Below are 22,337 nucleotides of genomic sequence, written 5' to 3'. Positions count from 1 at the left end.
CCCAGTGTCAAATAGAAACCAGTTAGGCAATGATCAGCATTGATCTTTACTGCAGAGCTATTGAAATTTACTAGCAGTGTTGTTTCCTAGTCTGTGCTCTTAGAAAAAGACTCAACTTCACTTTCTCAGAGCCTGTTCAAAGCATTAGTGAAAATAATTTTTGCCAAAAATATGAAGATTTAGTATATGTACAAAAATAATTGATTTTAAAGTAGTTATGAAAGAAAAATTATCTGTGACTATAATTATGTAAGTTGCGAAAGAAATGAACACAATGAAAACCTGCATTTGACATTAAATAAATGAATTCTTTATTCGGGGACTCTAGTTCATTGTTCTTATATGCTTCTGTTTAAATGCATTTATATGTACTAGAGAATATAACTGTCCATGTTTAAAAATCAATCAATAAATAAATAACTAGCATCTCTAATTTAGTCCAAAAAGATTACTTTAATATACTCTGTTTAGGGTGTAATTTTTAACAAATATCTTTCTTTTCACTTATTTTTCTAGTCCTGGAACATCTCACTTTAGGATCAATGAATCATATTAATTAAGTGATATAATGTAACCAAACAAATGCACTGCAGATTGTAAATAACCAAGTTGATAATCATTAACTACTTAATAATGGTTAAGTGTTTCACAAATACATGATGCAATTTAAAATTTAAATAAGAACAGTGTGTTAAGAAAGACAGGAAAATGAATGTTTGCCTTTTTCCCTATCGAATATATCACATTCCATTAGAAAAGTGGCCATGAACTCATTTATTCCTATAAGACTTCTCAGAAGACTTCATTATTTTATTTCATTCCTTAATTGGTATCAGTGGAGGTTAAATGTGCTGTGGGCTTAAGTTTGACTCAGGAGAGAAAAGGCCTAATTTATTATCAAGGATTTGACTCCCACTAGTTGTGTTACCTTGACCAATTCATTGCATTTTGATGGCCTTCCATTTCTTCAAGTGTAAATTTGGAATATTGATCATTTCCCTCTTTTTCTCATGCTTTTGATGCAGGAACCAAAGGAGAGAAGGTTAGTTATTGTTTATGTACCTCCAAAACCTTCACATTTTTAGTCTTTGTGTATTTAAAGAAGGCTACATAGAAATTTCTAGGATGGAATCTGACTGGGCCCTAGGGCAAGGACTCAGCAGATGACCACTTTTCAAGTAAATGTTACATTCTGCTTTGCACGTGTAGAAATTTGCTACCTTGGTGGCCTATACTCCGTCAGCAGCTACTTATATTCAGGAGACTGAGGAATAAGCCAACACGAGAAAACTTTAATTTATAGTAAATGTTAGTCTTTTAGAGAAAGTCATTATTAGGCTTCTCCACTTTGAAATGTTGCCCAAACCACATAAATCATCAGAAGGCTGCTTATCGATTACAGAATTAGTGCAAAAGGATGGTCTCAAGGGTTGTTTCATCCTGATGAACTACTGCAAACACACCGCTTTTCAGGGTGCTGGAATGTTTGGGTCCAGCTGATTTCATCTCAGACAAAATACTGAAGAACATATACATATGCACGTTCCTGTTCTCCGCCTCTTTCTTTTCATAAGCTTCAGGCAGAATTTCCCTCTTTCATTAGGGTATTTTCTTAGAAACTGCCTGTTACCACTTTTCATCATCCTACGTAAAACAAAGGTTTCTCCAAATTTATCCCCGCTTTAGCAGACAAACTACATAGATGATTCACCTTACCATTAATTTACGAAATGTAATGAAAACTCATTTTATTTCAAGTTACACAGACATACTACTTTAAAACAAATAAGCATTCTTAACTAAATTTGGCTTACTATTTTTATTATTCCTATTATTTATTTAATTTACTTACTCCATTCCATTTTAGGTATTTTACAGAATTTTCTTATTTCATGTTTACAGATTTCAAGAAGAGAAAACTGAAGTTTAGAGAAGCTGAATCATTTTTTTTTTCAAGGTTAGATAGTTAGTAAGCCAGGACTTTTTGTCAGAGATGAGATTTGCTGCTAAGAACAGTTTTAGCTCTTATGTTATTTAAATATAATAAAATTTCAATATCACTTGATAATATGTCTGAGAGTTTTTTATAACTATGGGTTGGTATACAAAATGGTCATCATATCTTCATGGTAAAAATAGTATCATATCACCTGGGTTGATTTGAACTCATTCCCATGGTATATTATTTGCTCCAAACGCTTACATCAAAGGGTATGTATCCCAAATTATTTGTTGACTACTGCCCTCATGGAGGGGTGGTATGGTCAATGCGCAGAGCAGAGTTTTATAGTAAGATAAACTCATCTCATGGCTTACTTACTTGCTGTGTGGGCTTTGATACATTATGCGACCCATTTGTTTCAATATTGGCAAAATGGAAAGTTTACTATTCATTCATACACTTTCACTGTTAAACACTGGAGTCCAAAAGAAGATAAAAAAATAAAAATAAAGTAAAATATAGGTTGTAGCTCTCATGGAGAGAATAATTTCATGAGGAAGTCATAATAATTAGATAAAATTATATTGTTACAAGGAACAAGAACAAAAGCAGTGCTGTGCTCTTGAGAGCCTAGGTAATGGCTCTCTGGACAGAAAAATTAATCCCAATTTCTAGTGTTTGCTGATTCCCATGGTAAAAACAATCCCACCAAGGCCAATTTAAGCAGTTTCCCACCACCACTGAGTGTTCAATAGGGAGAGTTTTCCTATCTACCAACTTCTGTGAACTTCAAAAGGATCAACTGACTTAGCACATGTAATTTGCCTAACAGAATTTTATTTTTGCAGAACAAATTTCTGAAAACACCAGTGTCTTTTTATTCCACATGTCTCCTTAAGATGTTGCTTGACTCCACTGAATAGATTTATGATCTATACAAGGGTTAAAGGTTAGAATTCGTTTCTACCTGTTATCAGGAGACTTTCACAGAACTGTGGTTTACACTTGATCTTAGCCAAAAGGCCGAGAAGCGATCAGAACTGTGGTTTAAACTACACAGTAAAACATTTGTATTTATGCTTTAGGAGTCAGAATATAGACTTTTAAAAGTCTCAGGAGCAAAGATTAATATACACGCTGTGATGGATAGATGGGGTAAAATAGTTATCTGCAGGGCATTAATTTTCTCCTAGTATTCATGGTTCTCTCTTGAGAATAAATAAAAACATTTTCCCAGAACTTAGTATTGAAACTTTCATCTATCTTTTGTCATCTTAACTTTTTTTTCATTTCTCTTTCTCAATATCCTTTTCAAATTCATTATAATGTCATTCTTCCTTCATATTCTCCTCACACTTCCACCAAACTCTTGGGTTTTTTCTCATTTATCTTAAATTATTGCTGTTTCTTCTTCTTTTTTTCTTCTTCTTCTATTAATTTGTGTTTTGCATAATGTTTTCTAGCTTCTGCTTTACTTTAGGTTTGGTGGCAGTAACTGGAATACAATTTGCCTATAAGAAAATGCATAGATCTTAGACATACAGTTGGATGAATGCTGACAAATGTATACATGGTTTTGAGATCATTATTATGTGGCTTTTTTCAACGGTTTACTTTTTATAATTGCTGGATATCATAATTTATGTATTCTCTTATTGATGTACACTTGTGTTGTTTTCAGCTTGGGTTAATTATGAGTAATGCTTCCACAGACATTCTTATTCAAGTCTTATCTGGGATATATGCGTGTACCTTTTTGGTGGGGGCACAAATATATTGGGGTGAAATTGATGGATTAGAGGCTAGATATATAAATAAGGTTGTAAAAAATGGCCAAAACATTTTTCAAAATGGCTATGACATTTTTACTCTTATCAGCAATGTATGAGAGTCCTAGTTACTCTACATCCTCACCACATTTGGTGTTTTCTGTTTTCTAGCTTTTTAATTTTAGCCATTCCAGTGGGCCGGCAGTGTGGTATCTCATTGAGGTTTTAAATTGCATTTTTTTAAATTAAAATTAGTTTCAGAGGTAGAATATAGTGATTCATCTGTTGCATACAACACCCAGTGCTCAAGTGCCCTCCTTAATGCCCACCACCCAGTCACCTCCTCCTCCTATCCATCTCCCCTCAGTTTGTTTCCTGAGTTCAGCATCTCTTATGGTTTGTCTCCCTCTCAATTTTCATCTTACTTTTCCTTCCCTTCCCCTATTCTCCTCTGTTTTGTTTCTTAAATTCCACATGTGAGTGAAATCGTATGGTAAATTGCAGCTTTTTGAAGACTGATGATGTTAAGCCTGCTGTCATGTGCTTACTAATTTTCTTATATCTTCTTTTGTGAAGTTTTATTTTTTCTCATTTTGTTGTTGATTGTAGAAACTCTTTATATATTCCGGATACAAATTTTGTATCAGATATATGTGTTGTGAATATTCTTTATCAGTCTTTCCCATGTCTTTTCATTTGTTCACAAAGTCCTTGGAGGAACATGGAAAGATGGTGCTTTGTGTCCTAGTAAATCTATGCCTACAAAAATATTATCTGACAGTTGGAACCCCTGTGGTGGAGATAATTATAATGGAAAAGATTATTGGAGACTAACATCTGTTAAAGAAAAAGGACAGAAACAAGATTAGGCAAAGGGAACCACCAAACTGAGATGCAGATCTGATAATCTGCCAGTTCAATAGGGAACTCAAGACAAAGACTGCCAGTTAGAGGGGCCCCATGTTGGGCAGACAAAGGTAGACAATTGCTCCACAGACTTGCTTGCACTGCCTGGGACCACCCTGAGCAGAGTGGAATCTGGAAGGGTGAACTGAACAGTACAAGCTATACAGCTAAAAGCTGTCAGGAAACAACAAATGTTGGCGGGGATGCGGAGAAAGGGGACCCCTCCTACACTGTTGGTGGGAGTGCAAGCTGGTGCAGCCACTCTGGAAAACAGTATGGAGGTTCCTCAAAAAGTTGAAAATAGAGCTACCATATGATCCAGCAATTGTACTCCTGGGTATTTACCCCAAAGACACAAATGTAGGGATCTGAAGGCGTACGTGCACTCCGGCGTTTATAGCAGCAATGTCCACAATAGCCAAACTGTGGAAAGAGCCAAGATGTCCATCGACAAATGAATGGATAAAGAAGATGTGATGTATATATATATACAATGGAATATTATGCAACCATCAAAAGGAACGAAATCTTGCCATATGCAATGACGTGGATGGAACTGGAGAGTGTTATGCTGAGTGAAATAAGTCAATCAGAGAAAGACATGTATCATATGACCTCACTGATATGAGGAATTCTTAATCTCAGGAAACAAACTGAGGGTTACTGGAGTGGTGGGGGGTGGGAGGGATGGGGTGGCTGGGTGATAGACACTTGGGAGGGTATGTGCTATGGTGAGCGCTGTGAATTGTGCAAGACGGTTGAATCACAGATCTGTACCTCTGAAACAAATAATATAATATATGTTTAAAAAAAAAGAAGAAGATAGCAGGAGGGGAAGAATGAAGGGGGTAAATCAGAGGGGGAGAGGAACTATGAGAGACGATGGACTGTGAGAAACAAACTGAGGGTTCTAGAGGGTAGGGGGGTGGGGGAGGGGCTAGCCTGGTGATGGGTATTAAAGAGGGCACGTTCTGCATGCAGCACTGGGTATTATAGGCAAACAATGAATCATGGAACACTACATCAAAATCTAATGATGTGATGTATGGTGATTAACATAACAATAACAAATTAAAAAAAAAGCTGTACCAAGTCAGTCACAGCCCACTCCTTATGCTATGTGGATCCTTTTGACTTAGCAGGTCTATCAGCAGTCTCAAAGTGGTTATAGCATTTTAACTCTAAACCAGCAATATATGAGTATTCTAGTTGTCTTACCTCCTTAACATTTGCTGTTATTGGTCTTTTTAAAATTTCAGCCATTCAGGTGAGTATGTAGAGTTCTCTTATTGTGGTTTGAAATTTATATTTTCCCTTATGATCAGTTGCTTACAAACTTTAAGTGTATTATTCTTTTGAGAAGTGCCTGTTTCAAATATTCTGCTGTTTAATTTCATTCAATTATTGCAGTCATACTGTATAGCGGAGGTTGGGCCCCCAGCCACCAAATTTAGTTTGGATTTCCTGACCCATGGCGCCACACGTGCACTAGAAGAATGTGAGAAGATTTATGACATATGACTGTTTCTAGAAAGGGTAGAGCAGGATCCAAAATGCTGGAGAGAGCAAGGTAAGGAGGCTGGTTTGGGGTTTTTATGGTAGTTAGAGGGCAAGCTTGTATTGATGGTTTCCTTGCAATTTGAACTACTTGCAGGTACGAAGAAAGGGAACATCTGGGCTTCTCACCAGTGTGCCTGGTTGTGGGGCAGCAGCAAAGGAAGTGGCAGGGTGAGGTTTAAAAACTTGTAGCAGTCAAACATCAAAAATGGAGTCAGACTTTTTGTTACACTTGTTTGTATTTTTATTGATGACCTGAAAGAAATATATTATGAATGCCCGAATTTTGTTTGATATATCAATTGTGAATATTTTCCAAGTCTGTGGTTTGTCTATTCATTTTAAAATTTCAAAGAAAGAAATTTTTAATTTTGAATACAATAATATGACATTTTTTTCTTTGATGTACAGTGATCTTTATGATCCGCCCCCAGATCCTCGCCCTTTGAAATGTCATGAAGATATTTTCCTATGTTTTCTTGTAGAAGTTTTTTTTTTCTATCTTGGGCTTTAAGTCTGGCCAATAAACCATTTCAAATTATTATTTTCTGAATCAAGTTATGTCGGATTTGAGTTTTTTGTTGTTTTTCCATACAGATATCTTCTTATTCCAGAAACATTTGCTTAACAAAATATTTCTTTTTTTTCCATTGAAATAACCTGGTAGATTGGTCAAAAATTAGTTGACTGTTTATGTGTGAGTTGGCCAGAACTTATGCTGCTGCATGATTGATTAGTTATCCTTAAGATGATACCACAGTGTCCTGAGGACACTGTGGTTTTATAGCAAGTGTTAAAGTCAGGAAGTGAGAGTCCTCCAGCATCTTTCTTCTTTTTTCAAGATTGTTTTGGCTATGGTCAGTCCTTTGCATTTCCATATAAATTCGAGATTAGCTTGCCTATTCCTGCAAAAGGGGCTGATTTAGTTTTATTGAATCTATGAGTCCATTTTGTGAAAACACATCTTAAAAAAATAGTATGTTTCTAATTCATGAGTATAGCGTAGGCAGTCCTTGCTTTGCCTGCCACTGACATGCACAGATTTCAGTTACCATGGTTTTGAAGTTCTAGATCAAAAGGAAAAGGTGAACTGAGCTATTCAAAGATAAGGTCAGTGAAAATTTGCCCCCTCCCCAAATATAAAAAATACTGTTTCTCTCTTTTGTAGAAATTTTATTCGTTAATTTGTTGTGCTAGAGTCTATCTTATCTTTAATTTGTTGTGCTAGAGTCTATCTTATCTTTAATTTGTTGTGCTAAAGTCTATCTTATCTTTAATTTTACCGAGTTTGTCCTTTGGCATAGCACAGAGGGAGGGTTGGGAGGGCAATGGAATAACGTGTAAGGACCTCTCTATGGTCAGGTGAGCAGCCAGCTTTTTCCTCTGCCTTGTTCCTAGGACCAAATTGTTCACCCACTTCATTTTATCTCAGTGACTAAAGTACTAGGACCTCCTTGGTTCTAATTAAACACACATTTTCCCTTTTAGTATTGGAGTCTTGTTTCTAAGCACCATTCTGGAGCTTGGTAGCTCCCATACCTACCTTGTATTGGCTACCTGTTTGCTGAGATCTCTCCAGAAATATACATGGTCAGAGGTTTCCCCCCCTGTTGGAACCTCCACACTGTACCACTTGTACTTGTGCTAAGACTGGTCCTCAACTTGTTCAGATTTTTTCAAATAGACAAGGGATCAAGGAAATATACTTTCTCTGATAATATTAATGAACATATGCTGAATAGCATTTAAAAACACTAAAATACACAATGAAAAAAATGGTTAAAATCACCCATAAGCTCCCAACTCAGAGATAGCTGGTATTACTGCAATGGTTTATAATTTATATGAAGTCCTACCAATATACATACATATAATTCTACATATATTGATTTAGAAAATCTTATTGTATTTACTTACTGCTTAAGCCACCTGAAAACATTCCTATTTTAAAAAATATAAACACTAATGATAAAGCTAAATTCCCTATTGACTGTTGCCTTGGCTGAGGTTCTGCACTTCCCAGGGCTGCCCAAATCCAGTGACTGAGCAAGAGAGGGCTGTCAAGGACCTGGGCATTTGGCCCAATGCAGAAAAATTCAAAGGTGCAGACCTCACTGTAGAGCACCTTCATTGGTTGGGTGAAGCCGCCTACACACTTTTGGTCTCAAACTTTCAGTATCTGCTTCCAAAGAAACCTAATCTGCCACAGTCACCTTGATCTTGACCTTTCTCACAGATACATAGATGCAAGTAAAAATACAGTCCCTAATCTCAGAGATAGCTACTATTTTCAGTTGCTGCACATCACTATTGCAGATACACACACACACACACACACACACACACACACACACAACCATGGTAGTTGATATGGACTGAATCTTTGTGTCCTACTTCCAACATTCATATATTGAAATCCTAATTCTCTGGTGTGATGGCTTTAGGGGGTAGGGTTTTTAGGAAGTGATTAGGTCATGAGAGTAGAACCCTTGTGAATGGGATCAGTGTCTTATAAAACAGACCCCAGAGAGCTCTCTTGTTCCTTCTGCTGTATGAGGATGCAGTGAGCAGATGAGCATCTGTGAGCCAGGAAGAGGGCCCTCATCAGATACAAAATCTGCAGGCACCTTGATCTCAGACTTAGGCTTCCAGAACTGCGAGAAATAAATATCTCTTGTTTAAGCCCCCCATTCTATGATAATTTGTTATAGCAGCCAGAATTGACTAAGACTGCATTGTTTTTATTATTTTAACATAGATTATACTGCATGTATTTATCACTGGGCAAATTTATTTTTTTCCCTTCTTCTCAAAAGTATGTTTAGAGATGTATTCATGGGATGTTGACCTACCTCATCATTTTTTTTCTTTAAAATTTTTTATTGTTATGTTAATCACCATACATTACATCATTAGTTTTTGAAGTAGTGTTCCATGATTCATTGTTTGTGCATAACACCCAGTGCTCTTCGCAGAACGTGCCCTCTTTAATACCCATCACTAGGCTAACCCATCCCCCCACACCCCTCCCCTCTAGAACCCTCAGTTTGTTTTTCAGGGTCCATCATGTCTCATGGTTCGTCTCCCCCTCCGATTTACCCTCCTTCATTCTTCCCCTCCTTCTATCTTTTTTTTCTTAACATATATTGCATTATTTGTTTCAGAGGTACAGATCTGTGATTCAACAGTCTTGCACAATTCACAGCACTCACCATGGCACATACCCTCCCTGGATGGGGTGGCTGGGTGACCTACTTCATCATTTTAAGTACTGCTTTAGTTAATACTTATATACTCTTGACATAAGGCAGTTTATTCAGCTATTGCTCTATTGATGGACTCAGGTTAGTTCTGGTTTTTATGTATTTATCAACAATACTAAAACTAATACATTTGCATACGATTCTTTTTGTAGAAGTGTGGCTGTATGTCTAGGTAAGTACTAAAAAGTGAAATTACTGGGCCAAAATAATAGTCTTATTATTATCACATGCCCTCCAGCATGGCTGTGCTAATTGAGACTCTTCAGCAATGAATATGACTAAAACATTCCCTATATTCTCTTTCACACACTTGATGTGTTCAAGTGAATTTTACCATTTTTATCCTGTAAATTTACTGCTAATGTCTTCTTTAAAATGTTTATTGAGATGAATTTATCTTTCAGTATTTTCTTTTCTCTCTTTTATTTCATTACCATCATCCAAACTTTACAACTTACATAATGCTTTCATATCTATAATCTCATTTCATCCTCACAATAATTCTATAAAGTAGGCAGAGCAGCAATTTTTGTTAACGAAGTTTGAAAGAAAAGATTTCAATATGAATGTTCATCTATAATATAATAACATGTAAATACATTTAGAAGGAAAGTTCTGCAGTATTTACGTATATTTAATATCCTAACATTTTGTTTTGCTACTTCCTGAAAAAAAAATGAAACATTTCATATTTCTAAACCTTGCTGTATTCACTGCTCAGTTGAAAAATATCTTAATTCAAGGGCAATTGAGAGAGTTTATTCATTTTAAATATTAGGCAGTTTTCCCTCTGAGAAAATTGTCTTTTTTTAATATAGTATTAATTATCTTCACAGTTCCCTAAATTCAGAATCCAAGACCATTTGCCTTATTATTGCTTAAAACAGTATAATATCATCTGTCTAAAAGTTATCCAACAACTTCTAAGACTTTAATTAAATTTTCATTCTTTTCTTGCTGCAACAGAAATGGAATTTTTCTTAGATAAAATATACATATAAACTTGATCCTGAAATTAGCAGCTCAAGGAGTGTAATGCAAATTTTAATGAGTTATTATTGGAAACCAATAGACAAGATGTGACAATGGGTTGCAAGATATAATTTATGGCACTGTCCTTAATTTTCAAACTAATTTAACTTCTGGAAAGTTTGGAGCTGTCTTAAATAAAGGGTAACTAAATACCTGATAGAATATACAAATACAGTCACATCAATTCCCATCTTTTCAGGGATATTTTTGCCAGTAGTCCTGGCCACCTCTGCTGCTCCCATTCTGTCTCTCTCTCACACCTTCTCTCTCTTTCCCTCTCGTTCCCCCTCTCTCTATTATATATAAAATCATATCTCTCTTCTTTTGCTGAATTATGTATCTTAGTACTCACTTCTTAGTCCTTTCTTCCTTCTTCCTATCTTTGTTTTTCTAGAATTTTCAAAGTTGAGGTCACTTACAGGTATGCCATCCCACTGTCAGCCTGAGAGTCAAAAGCCTCTACTCCACCATCACAATTACCAGAATAACTCTGCTCCCCACACCACAGCTCATAACCAGGTGAGACAGACTCTCACTGCCATCAGGTCATGTCCTTTTTGCCTTTACATATTAGTCAGGGTTCTCCAGATAACAGAACCAATGGGATATATAGATGGAGATTTGGGGAGAGGTAGAGATAGAAATAGAGAAAGAGATGAGAGAGAGATATAGAGAGACTGATTGTAAGGCATTGGGCCATACCCCAAGGCATAGGGGTAGGCAAGTCCCACATTTAGAGGGTAGGTTGACAGGCTGAAAACTTAGGCAGTGTTTCTATATTTCAGTCTTCTTGAGACTAAGTTCCTTTTTCAGTAAACGTCAGTCTTTGCTTTTAATGTCTTCAACTGATTGGAAAATGCCTATCCACATTACAAAGCTTCATTTGCTTTACTGAAAATCCCTTGATTTAAATGTTAATCATATCTAAAAATTACATTCATACCAATACATAGACTGATGTTTGACCAAACAACTGGTGCCATAGCAAATTTGACATATAAACTTAACCATCACAGCCTGAACTAAGACTCAAGCCTTAGTGTTCCAGGGCAAAAGGAAAGAAATGAGAAACAAAGCAAAATGAAAACCAAAGAAAAACACAATCTAGAGACACAGTCACACAAACACAGACACTGAATACTTATTACATTAATTCGTGCTTTTCGTATTTAAATTTTAAGTCAGGAATTAATGTGTATATTTGTATGCCATTTTTTTCTCATTTAATTTCTTTACTTTTTAGATAAATACCAATAATAATAATATGATTCCCAGTGTTTCATTGCAAGGCACTGAAGCTCATAGAGGTTAACAAAGTTATTCATAATCATATAGTTGACAAAGAGTCTTAAAAATGTACCTACCATCTGAAGGTAATCAAAAGAACAGTTGAGGTTCACTCTGGCCAGAAGTTTTGGCTGAGGAAATTTGACTCCTTTAAGTTATAAAAGGAGAATAGGAAAAAGAAACAAGATATTTGTACAGGATTAGTAACAATGAATTGCATGCTGGTTATGGAGGAAGTCCAAATAAGAGGGAGTGGTCCACAGTTATAAAAAAGAAAAAAAAAAGATTGAGGTTAATGAACTTGAAGAATTGCCATGATGGGCATTCTGAAACAGTGATCTGGGATGGTAGAATGGGGTCTGTGGAATCATGGCATGAGAGCAGTGTCCTTACTAATGGTATAAGTTCCAGGTGTGTGACAATGGGAGCAGGAGGCTGAAGAGGTATGAAGGAAAGGTTTTTGGAAGAGGTAAAGGGATTGAGAGGCCAGGTGATTTGTGAGTTATCTATTTGTATATTGACACATCTGGGAATTATGATAAGAGTAGCGGTGGGACGAGAGGAGAAGCATAAAGCCAGCAGCCAGTGTCTTCAACAAATGAAAGAAAATGACCACAAGTTTCATGCACAACCTCATCTAGATAGTACAGCTAGGGTCATAATTCTGTGGTACAACCTTCAAAGGAACTGGAGGTGGAGACTGGGCAAGGATGTAGGAGGAATATTTAGGGAGTGGCAATGGTGCAGGAGCACTGAAGTGTAAAACCACGCCTGAGGAAAGGGCTGGAAATAGAAACAGTGCCACCAAGCACATTGTGCTAGTGTAAGATGAAACCAAAGGTATGTGAGGTCAAAAATATTCAGAGACAGAACAACTGCAGGCAACAGTGGGTGTCATTATGTTGGAAAACCCAAGAGTTTGGAGACTTTGCTTTGGCAGGATGGCCAGCTTTGTATTGGATATCATTTTGTGGTGCCTGGTTAGATTCTACAGGAGCAAGAAAACTATGTGAAGTCAGGTTTCTTCCTACCCAATCTTAGTTTATGCCTACTATGTGGGGGGATTATGCTTAGTTATAACATTTTCCACATTCCTGATTTGTGGAGCAAAGATCTGAAATAAATGGAAGTTTGAACAGAAAATGATACCCATGTAATGTGCATCAAGGGGTCACCATTCTCTTCTTCCAATTTTATAAAGTGCACCATTTCTTCCTTAAATGACATGACAGTAATGCCATTCGCTGCCAACTAGCTGTCATTTTGATGCCAAAAGTCATCAGACTCTTGTATCACAGATATTAGAGAACCATATGAAAAAATGTGTTGACATTTTTCACTCATAATAATATCGGATTGATGGTTTCCATCTTTAATTTATCCAAAAATATATGTGAAAAAATGTTCAGTGAGTGAATCACAAATGACAGTGACTGAAAGGGAGGTAGTAAGACTTCATATATTAAAAAAAGAAAAAGCTACCTATCAGAATTGTAATTCTTATATTAGTAGAAAAATAATCTTACTGGATGGTTTAGAGGCAATCATGAAGTGATTCAGTGATTCTTCTGGATTATACTTTGTAATAAATTTGATCTATAGCAACTGATATAAAGACTGTTTTAATGTGGCATATAGAGACATGAATAATCTGCTTCCTTCTCTACATCTTAAAGCAACTTTGAGTTCTTGATGATTTTATTAGTATTAGATTCTAGCACTGTTAAGATTCTTAGAGATGCTATAATCCAGTTTATCATTTTATTGATGAGAAAACTGAGAAAGAGCTAATCAGCAGTCATGCTTTATTGTAGGCTAGGCAAGGTCCATTATTTAATTCTTTTTAATAAGAGTTCAGTTTGGAATTTCAGGCCATCAAGAAACCTGGAGATTTATAAGAGGATTATTAGGCTGCTCTTTTGTTGCCCACACAGAACAATGTTGGATGAAATTCAGACATTCCCACAATGGTTTTAGCACTCTGCTTATGAGATACATTATATTTTCTTTGAACTAAGCATAGTTGGGCCTTGTGTTACTCAGATTCACTTGCTTCTTATAGTAAATTCACCCCATATGAAAATAGCACGCTTGGGATTCTGATTGGTCTTCGTTCCTGGGAAACATGCAATAAAAGGAGTAGTAAGAATACCTACAACTCTTGATGCTCTAGTTACTGAAGCTGTACCTGAGCCTCATCCTTTCTTTCCTCTGCAACACACTCTACCAACTAGATGAGCATCTCTGCTGCTCTAGGTGACTTGCCTGGTGGGGCAACCCAGAGCTATCTTGGTTTTCACACCTATCTCATATCTGGCTGATGTGTTTGTCCATTTAACAATAAAACTGGTTATCATAACACCAAGAGACACTGCACTTTATCACTAGAGTGCCAAATATATTCTTCCTTTCTCCGTGATGTAGGAGGAAGTCAACATCTTCATAATTGGGGTCAGTTAGCCCATCCAGTATGCTGATATCATTCCTCGCATATTAGTCTCTTAGCATGAGGAGCCTGATATGATCAAAAGACAACCAAGGCTTGGAGTTCAATGTCACTTCTATAGCGTTGCCAGATGAAAACATTGTGTCTATAAGAACTAGGACCTCCAAATTCACAGAGCTTAAATCTGAGATTATAGGGAATGCATATTTTCTGACTAGGTAGATGGTGGGGGGGCACTCCTTCCACTTTTAGTTATTAAGCAAATGCATTCTACCTACAGAAGAACCACATAATAGTCATTAATTTAGGATATATGTTCTGTCTTCATGAATGATAACCCATCTCCAACCTGGAACCCCAGTTACATATTTAAGAGGTCAATCTACCACTGTATTTTCCCCAGATCTTTTAGGTGGCGTAATATATGATAGGAGCAGTCAGGGATGCATCTGTGAGTTATTAACAGCCAACATGCCCAGGAACTGGAAAATGGATGTATCAGACCTGAAGGAGAGACACATGAGGCACAGAGCACTTAAGTGGTTTTGATGCAGCCTCCCTGATATTGTGTATAACATGATTATAAGGTAATCCTGTGGACAAATATTTTACTGAGGACCTGCTATGGGATATGTAAGATTTCATCGTCAAGTGAGAAGCTGGAGAAAAAATAATTTACTGTAGTGCTAGGCAGGATGTCAGAAAGGATTAACATAGGCTGTTGTGAACACTAAATAAGATATCACCTATGAATTTGCCTAAAATAGTACATTTCTATACTAGATAGTTAATATTTATTGAATCTTACAGTCTATAGTTAGAATTTTATCAGGGGTGAACAATTATCCCAATAACTTTGAAAATGAATGATTTACCTGCATTTGAGGATCAACCTTTTCTGAGTGCTCAGATTATAAAAAGGACAGAGTTGGGGGAGATAAACAAAAGAAGGGGTTACCTGTCTGCCAATCAATATAATTTAATTAAACCTGGGATCAGTGAAGAGGTAATTGCAGGACCTGGCTCACCTTCACAGATAATTTCATCTCTGTGGAGAAATGTTCTTTTCTAAAATACATAGTAGCACAATCTTCTGATAGTAGGTAGGTAGGGAATGAGTGGATAGAGACCCCAAAAGTGCAGTGAGATTTTACACTAGCCAATAAGGTGATAATAAAGGGAGGTGATCAAGGACAAGAAAAGCATTCAGAGGAGTTGGTGGCCTGGGTGAGAGACATGATGAACAGCCCGAAGGGTGTCGGGAAGCTAAGTTGGTGCAAGAAGCCTGGTGTATTTCAGATCATATTAGATCAAAGTAATTCCCAATCCATGAAGTGGAATATAGAATCAGACATTTGCATACTACACATCACACGTAACTCAGATTGTGGCAGCAGTGTGGCTTCATGGGGTCTATGTGTATGGAAGCCAGAAGCAAGACACACTTTTGAAAAAGGGGTTAATGAATCCAATGACTCAAGGCAGTTGCAGCAAAGGGAGTGGCAAGGACAATGATGTGAGGAACAGCATGGGCAAACCCTGTGTGAAGGGCTCCACTGGAACTCAACCTCAGCCAATGGGGCTTCTGTGGGAAGTTGGCTAGTATTGCAAGATCTCAGACATTTTTTCAAGATATTTATGGAATATTTATGTAAATTTATGTAAATTTTTGGTATTTAAATTTAGTTGGAACTAAACAAATTCTTATAATCTGGCTGGGCCATACCATGAATCTGAAGACCAGAGGTTACCTATAGATCTCCATTTTGCAACTCTGAAATAAAAGTTTGTCAGAATCTTAATGTAGAAGGTAAAACTTCAGAGAAGGGCTTCTGTGGCATTCAGGCATCCAAGTATAAATCAGAAAACTGAGTCACCATTCCAGGAACCAGGATTGGAATATCACACAAGTGAGCAAAAATCTGGAGTTCTGGAGTTCTGTGGACAAGCTAACACCCCAGTGTGCACCAGGTATGTCTGAAAAATTGGTTTGCAGTCTCTTCAGGAACTTCCTAGATGTGATCTGAGGACAGAGGGCAGGGAGATATTGAAGAGATACACAGGCTTCACTAGATTGGTAGAGGGCAGGCGTAATAAGCAAGGGAACTTACACAAAAGGCTTGTCTTGAGTGGCAGCAGGATAAGTAGATCTTCTCACATGCCCAACAAATTTTAAAAGTTTATATAGAGGCTTTAACTGGGATCAGTCACATATACTGTCCAGAGGGCCACAACACCACATCACTATCTCAAGGCTGTGTCCCTGGGGAAGCCCCTGGAAACAGGGAAGGCAAGCACAACCCACATTCTAAGAACAGGGGAGGGATGAAGAGCCTCTGAACGTTGGGATCCAGCTCACAGGTGAATCAGTTGTTACATCCCTTTGATGGCTTCCCTCAACACTCCACCTCTCCCAGCTCTTATGATCCCAAATGTCACCTTCTTCTGCAGTGTGCTCTGAGCACTCAGCAAGGGGTCTCACTAGCATGGAGGTGGCTTCTTGGTGGCTATCTGGCAGCATTGGAGGTAATGCCACAGCAAAAATACAAGCACATGCAAGAGAAAACACAGATTAAGACAATTATTTCTAAAATCAGTGATGACTTTTTCCACCAAGAGCCTCACGATCTGAACCATTGATTTATTAAGTTCCCTAGACTTGGAGTTGTACCACTCAGGGCATTCACTTGTGTCCTCATATGATTAAATAAAGATGATACATTGAACACTCATCAGGTATGAAAACACAACGTTCTGTTTAAATAATGGTATAGGTGCTTCTTGTGAGGTAACAATATTTTGGAGGACAGCTTTTCTCATTAAAGACATTTCAGTGTTCACTAAGGACAGGTTTTGTTGGCTATCATTCAAGGTTTGCTGGGTGACTTTAATAAGGGTTTCCATGTGTACTATAGTGTCCTCCAGGCCAAATGGAGGAAACAAGGACAATGGCCAAAAGATTGTACCAGACCATGCCCACCTGGTCTTGAGGAGAGGGAGGTTGGTAGCTTTAGGAATGTAGCCTGATTGTACATAGTATATATTCGCTGGGGGAGGCAGCAATGTCAAGCATGAGGATATGGACTGGAGGCAGAATATGCTGGACAAAAACCCCTACCTCCTCCCTTCTTTCAATGCTGTGTGTTCCATTCCGGGTACAATGTATTTCAATAGGTCCAGCTTGCAGCAGGACAATGGGATCACAATGGAGGCTGAGTAGTTCCTACCCAGGGTGCAAAGAAACTCACCCATGCAGAGGATGTCCCATTGCAAATTCTAGTAGATAACTTCTTTCCCAGGCATGATGGAGCATGGTGTTTCAGTAGCATGGCATGTTGATTCATGGAGAGTTGGGGCAATGGCTATTTCCCAAGACTTTCACACCTTAACGGTATTGGGTGCTTTGGTAGGGGTCCCAAGGCTGGCATATAGGGCACCAGGCCTACTGGTTGATCACTCAGATGTACTGAAGCCTGGGACAATTTAATCCATCTGGCTGAAGTTAGCTTTACCTGCTAGTACTTAATCTGCTGCTTCAACATTTCATTTTTTCTTTCTACCAACTCTGCTGCTTGCAATTATAAGGGGAATGAAACCTACATTCAATGTCATGGTCTTTTGCCCAGTCTTATATACCATGACCTTTGGAATGTGACCCCCCTATTACTGTCTAGTCAGTGAAGGTATCCACACATGATACAGCTTCTCTAATCCCCTACAGGTGGCAACCTAGTTTGCATGGTAACAGGGAGACTTAAATTAGGCCGGGCACAATGTCCGCACAAGTGAAGGCATATTTAGAACCCTCACTTTGGGGGAGGGGACCATTAGAATCATTTTACCTATCCCCTACCAGTTGGAAACTCCAGCGAGTGGCCTCAGACTCCTTTGGCAGTTGCCTTGGGTGTCGTTTAGAATACTCAGGACCTACTGTTAATAACCAAGTCATTACATTTCAGGAGCAATCCTGCATCCTTAGCAATATGTCATCATCTGGGTGCAACAGAGGCAACTCTTTCTATGCACCCAGTCTCCTGTATTTACTGAAGGGTCAGTGCCCAGGGTTCATACCTGAGCTAAGGCATCAGCTTCTTGATTGCCAGGGGTAGTGAGTGCCTTATGAGTCGGGGCTTGGAAGACAGTATGTACCACCTAAGACTCTTGCAGGCTGATGCAAATCGTCTTTTCACACATTCTGACCCCACAAGGGCTTATCTGTGATTGCCCATCCCTCAGCTTCCCGTTATCTGAGTCATAGGGTTAATCTCTTTAAAACAGCCCAACTCTCAGTGGAAGGGTTACTAGCCAGGGCTCATGAATGATCACCATGCTGAGTTCAGCCAACTGGCTGCGGTACTGGCTGCTGTATGAGAGGCTTCACCTGTGTACACAACTACAAACTGGTGCTTTCTGGGGTTATAACAGGTTTCTGCCCCCTACCAGAGCTGGGATCAAAATCCCAGGGGATCTCTCTCCTGTTGTCTCTGCCACAGTGCCTGGCCCACACCTTCTGGAGTCACATTAATACCCAAATCCCTGCAAAGCAATGCACCTCTGCCGGAGCAAGCCGGGCATCAGGAACTGAAGGGGCAGATGGGGTTGGTCTGAATTGTTATTCAAGTTTTAAGGCTTTCCACAAGGTTGGATTGTTGGTCTATCTGTTTAGAGGAGGTCCCCACATCAATGAGGTCAAACTACATTTACTTTTGGGTTATTTTTATAAGACCCTTTACAGCCGATTGAGATAACCTTTTGGCTTTCTGAGCTCCCTTTCTGTCTCAGGTCTTTCCTACCGCCCACACCCATTCCTGGGATTTGTCACCTTTCCCAGATCAGTGATGCATTGCCCAACATCATCAATATCTTGTCTCCTGACTGGGTTCAGCATGGATATCAGTGTCCCATGTCAGATGCTAGCAGTGAACTGGAGAACTTTTGCTTCATTCCTATAGTGAATGTGACTGAATCAGAGCCTTTAAAGATAAGGACGCAGGTCACCTGTCTCATTCCCAACTTCCTAAGATTTTGTTGTATGTCCTCTACAGATTTCCAGGGTCTTACATGACCAGGAAGATGCTCCTCATTGAGCCAAGCCTCCCTGCTGGCTAGGAGAATCCAATCTATAAAGGAGCTAATACCTTGAAGTTCCTGAATGCCAAACAGGTGCTGCCAGAGGGCCAGGCGTGTGGTGACGTTGCTCATTTCCTCTCCCTCCTACGCCATCAGAAAAAAACCTAGTTATTTCCTCTGGCCTTTTGCTATAACTTGGCAACCATATTAGTAAGCTCTGGGGGAGTGTATTCTTTCATTAGAAATATTTCCTGAACTGCAGGCTTTCCTAGGGCTGGGGTTGCTGATGCTGTACTTCTGCTTTCCTTTGTATTAGGGGCAGAGGGCAAGGGTGTTTTGTCTGCTTTACTGTCACTCACCACAACATCCTCATCTTTTCCAGGATTCTCTGCCACAGTGTGCTCTCCCTAGTTTCTCAAGCAAGCACATTAAGACTACCAGCATTTTGGGGGTGCTCTGATACTCACGTGGTGTTCCACAGGCACCTGATATAAGGGCCATCCCTCCCCACCTAAAAGTTTAAGGCCAACTCAGGGTTTCCCTGTGGATGCCTCTTTTCCAAGACCCATGTCTTAGTTTCCTGGCTGCCTGCCAATTGTTGGTTTCCAACCTCTTCTAGAGTGTCCTGGGTGTAATCTGAAATCACCCTGTTTGGAGAGCAAGGAGAGATGGAAGAAAGAAGCTGGCCACTCCAGTTGGGTAGTTGGCAGTTATAATAGGCAAGAGAATGTACATATGAAGCTTGGGCTGCAAGATGAGTAGAGCTCCACGCAAGCTGGTCAATCTTAAATGTTTATATAGAGGCATTAACTGGTTTCAGTCACATATTCAGTCCAGGTGCTCTCAACAGGACCTTTCTTTTTTTGAGGCACATCCTTGGAATGTCTCTGGTTAGGCGAACGGTGGGCCAAACTCACATCCCAGGACATGGGAGAGAGTGAGGAACCTTCAACTGCCCGAGTCCAGCTCAAGGGTCAAGCAGCATTCATGTCCTTTCCATGAGCTCCCTTAACCAGTGGGTGCACTATTTATTCTTTCTTAGACTCACTATAAGCATCTGTAATTATGGGTAATGACATGGTTTACTTCACAGAGTTCTTGAAAGGCCTGCACAGGAACCCATCTTTAAGTGGTAGAGAGTTGGCTGACACATAACAGGGTCCAGGTACCCTAGCACTACCTTTCCTCTCTGTCCTGTGCACTAAACAAGAGGATGAAGAATGCTGAGGGGAGTACTGACATTCATTTCTCTTCTAACAATATTTTTGGCAAACATGTAAATACACTTTTTTTCTTTGTAAAAGATACCTCTGCTGCCTGTAAATTGTGCTCAATAATTTTCATATACCATCTATTATGCAATTTACACCCACTCCCTTCTCTCCTACAAAATGAAATAAATGGAAAGGCAAATGCAAAAACAACTTTGGCAAAAGCTAGGAAAGGCTATAAAAATGACATATTATATAGGGATATGGCCCAAGGACTTTCATAAAATAATTTAGCATCCAGAACTTCCTCATGATGAGTGGTATAATAAAACCCCTGAAACTACCATATCAGATTTAGGGAAGGCCAGAGGATAAAAAGAGACAACGTTCACATTTGTTTTTAGAATCTCTCACCTTGACTGTTTTTCCTTTGAAAATGAGCTCAGGCTTGATTTAGAAAAGAACTATAAAGTCAGGTTAAGTTGTCTTAATATTATTTTGAATGCCGTGCTATGGATTGTTCTCAACAGCAATAGGACCTTTCTTAGCAAAGAACTTTTAGGCACGTAACTAGAAGAAGATGAGCTGTTGTGCCTATGTAATGCTCTGCCCTCCTTGACAAACACACTCTTATGCACTGAAGATAATTACCTACTTTACTCTTTAATAAAGGAAACAACAGAATAAAAAATTTGTGTAAAGGAACTCTAACCCTCAATCCATATGGACAGGTTGTAGTCTTGATGTACAAGGTCATTTACTTTGTTCAAAGAGAACTCTGCATGATGATCTTCTAGGAATGGACAGTGCCACACACACACACAGGACTAAGCATAGATCATAGGTAAATATAGATTAAATTCTTTTTATGTATTAAGTAGCAATTTTATTGCAGGAATTTTTCTAATAGCTACTTCTTAGAGCTAAACATTATAATCTGAATTTTACAGATGCAGAGATAAACCCATAGGGGATAAATAACCTAACATACTGCTGGCTTTCATGTGCCCTTATATGACTTTGTGTTTATTCACCTTTTTATATTTGAATCTAGTTTGTAGTTGTGTATGTGTGATCTCTTTACTAACTTTTGATATCAGGGTTATACTGATTTTGAAAAATGGATTGGGAAATGATTTTCTGTGTTCTAAAAAATTTATATACCATGAACATTATATATTTCTAGAAAATGTATAAAAGCCAACCTATTCAACTACTTGTACTCAGAGACTTTTTTTTTTTTTAATTTTTAGAGAGAGAAAGAGGTGGGGAGAGAGAAAGAGAACATCTTCAGCAGGCTCCGTGGAGCCTGATCCAGGGCTCAATCTCACGACCCTGAGATCATGACCTGAACCAAAATCAAGACTTAGATGCTTAAGTGACTGAGGCACCCAGGCATCACTGTACTCAGAGGCTTTTTGAGAATAACTCTTGGAAAACTGATTTACTGATAATTTTGTCCCAAACTTTTTGCCTCTTCAGAGTTTCTACTACATCTTTCTTTAAAGTAATTAACTTTCCACAAGAACATTACTATATCATTGAGATATTTTTAAATTTATGAGCAGAAAGTGTGGTGCTCTCATTTTTTTTTTGGTGATTTTATAAATATTTTAATAAGGAATGTTGGATGGTGAATAAACTATTGATAGTTTTTCATAATTTGTGGTCTTTTGTGAGCTTGACCTAAGGGTAAGGGTAGTGGCCCCAAAAGTATTTAATTAGCAAGAGAAAAAAGGATAATTGTGTTGTCATTTTATATTGACATAAAAATCAAAACATTCAGACAAATTTAATACTTGCACACTTTATTCCACAACTTCAGAACCAAAAATGTACATTCTGTCCTTAATA

The sequence above is a fragment of the Zalophus californianus genome, chromosome 2 (genome assembly GCF_009762305.2).
Source record: "Zalophus californianus isolate mZalCal1 chromosome 2, mZalCal1.pri.v2, whole genome shotgun sequence".
Classification (NCBI taxonomy): Eukaryota; Metazoa; Chordata; class Mammalia; order Carnivora; family Otariidae; genus Zalophus; species Zalophus californianus.
This window is presented reverse-complemented; position numbering follows the sequence as displayed.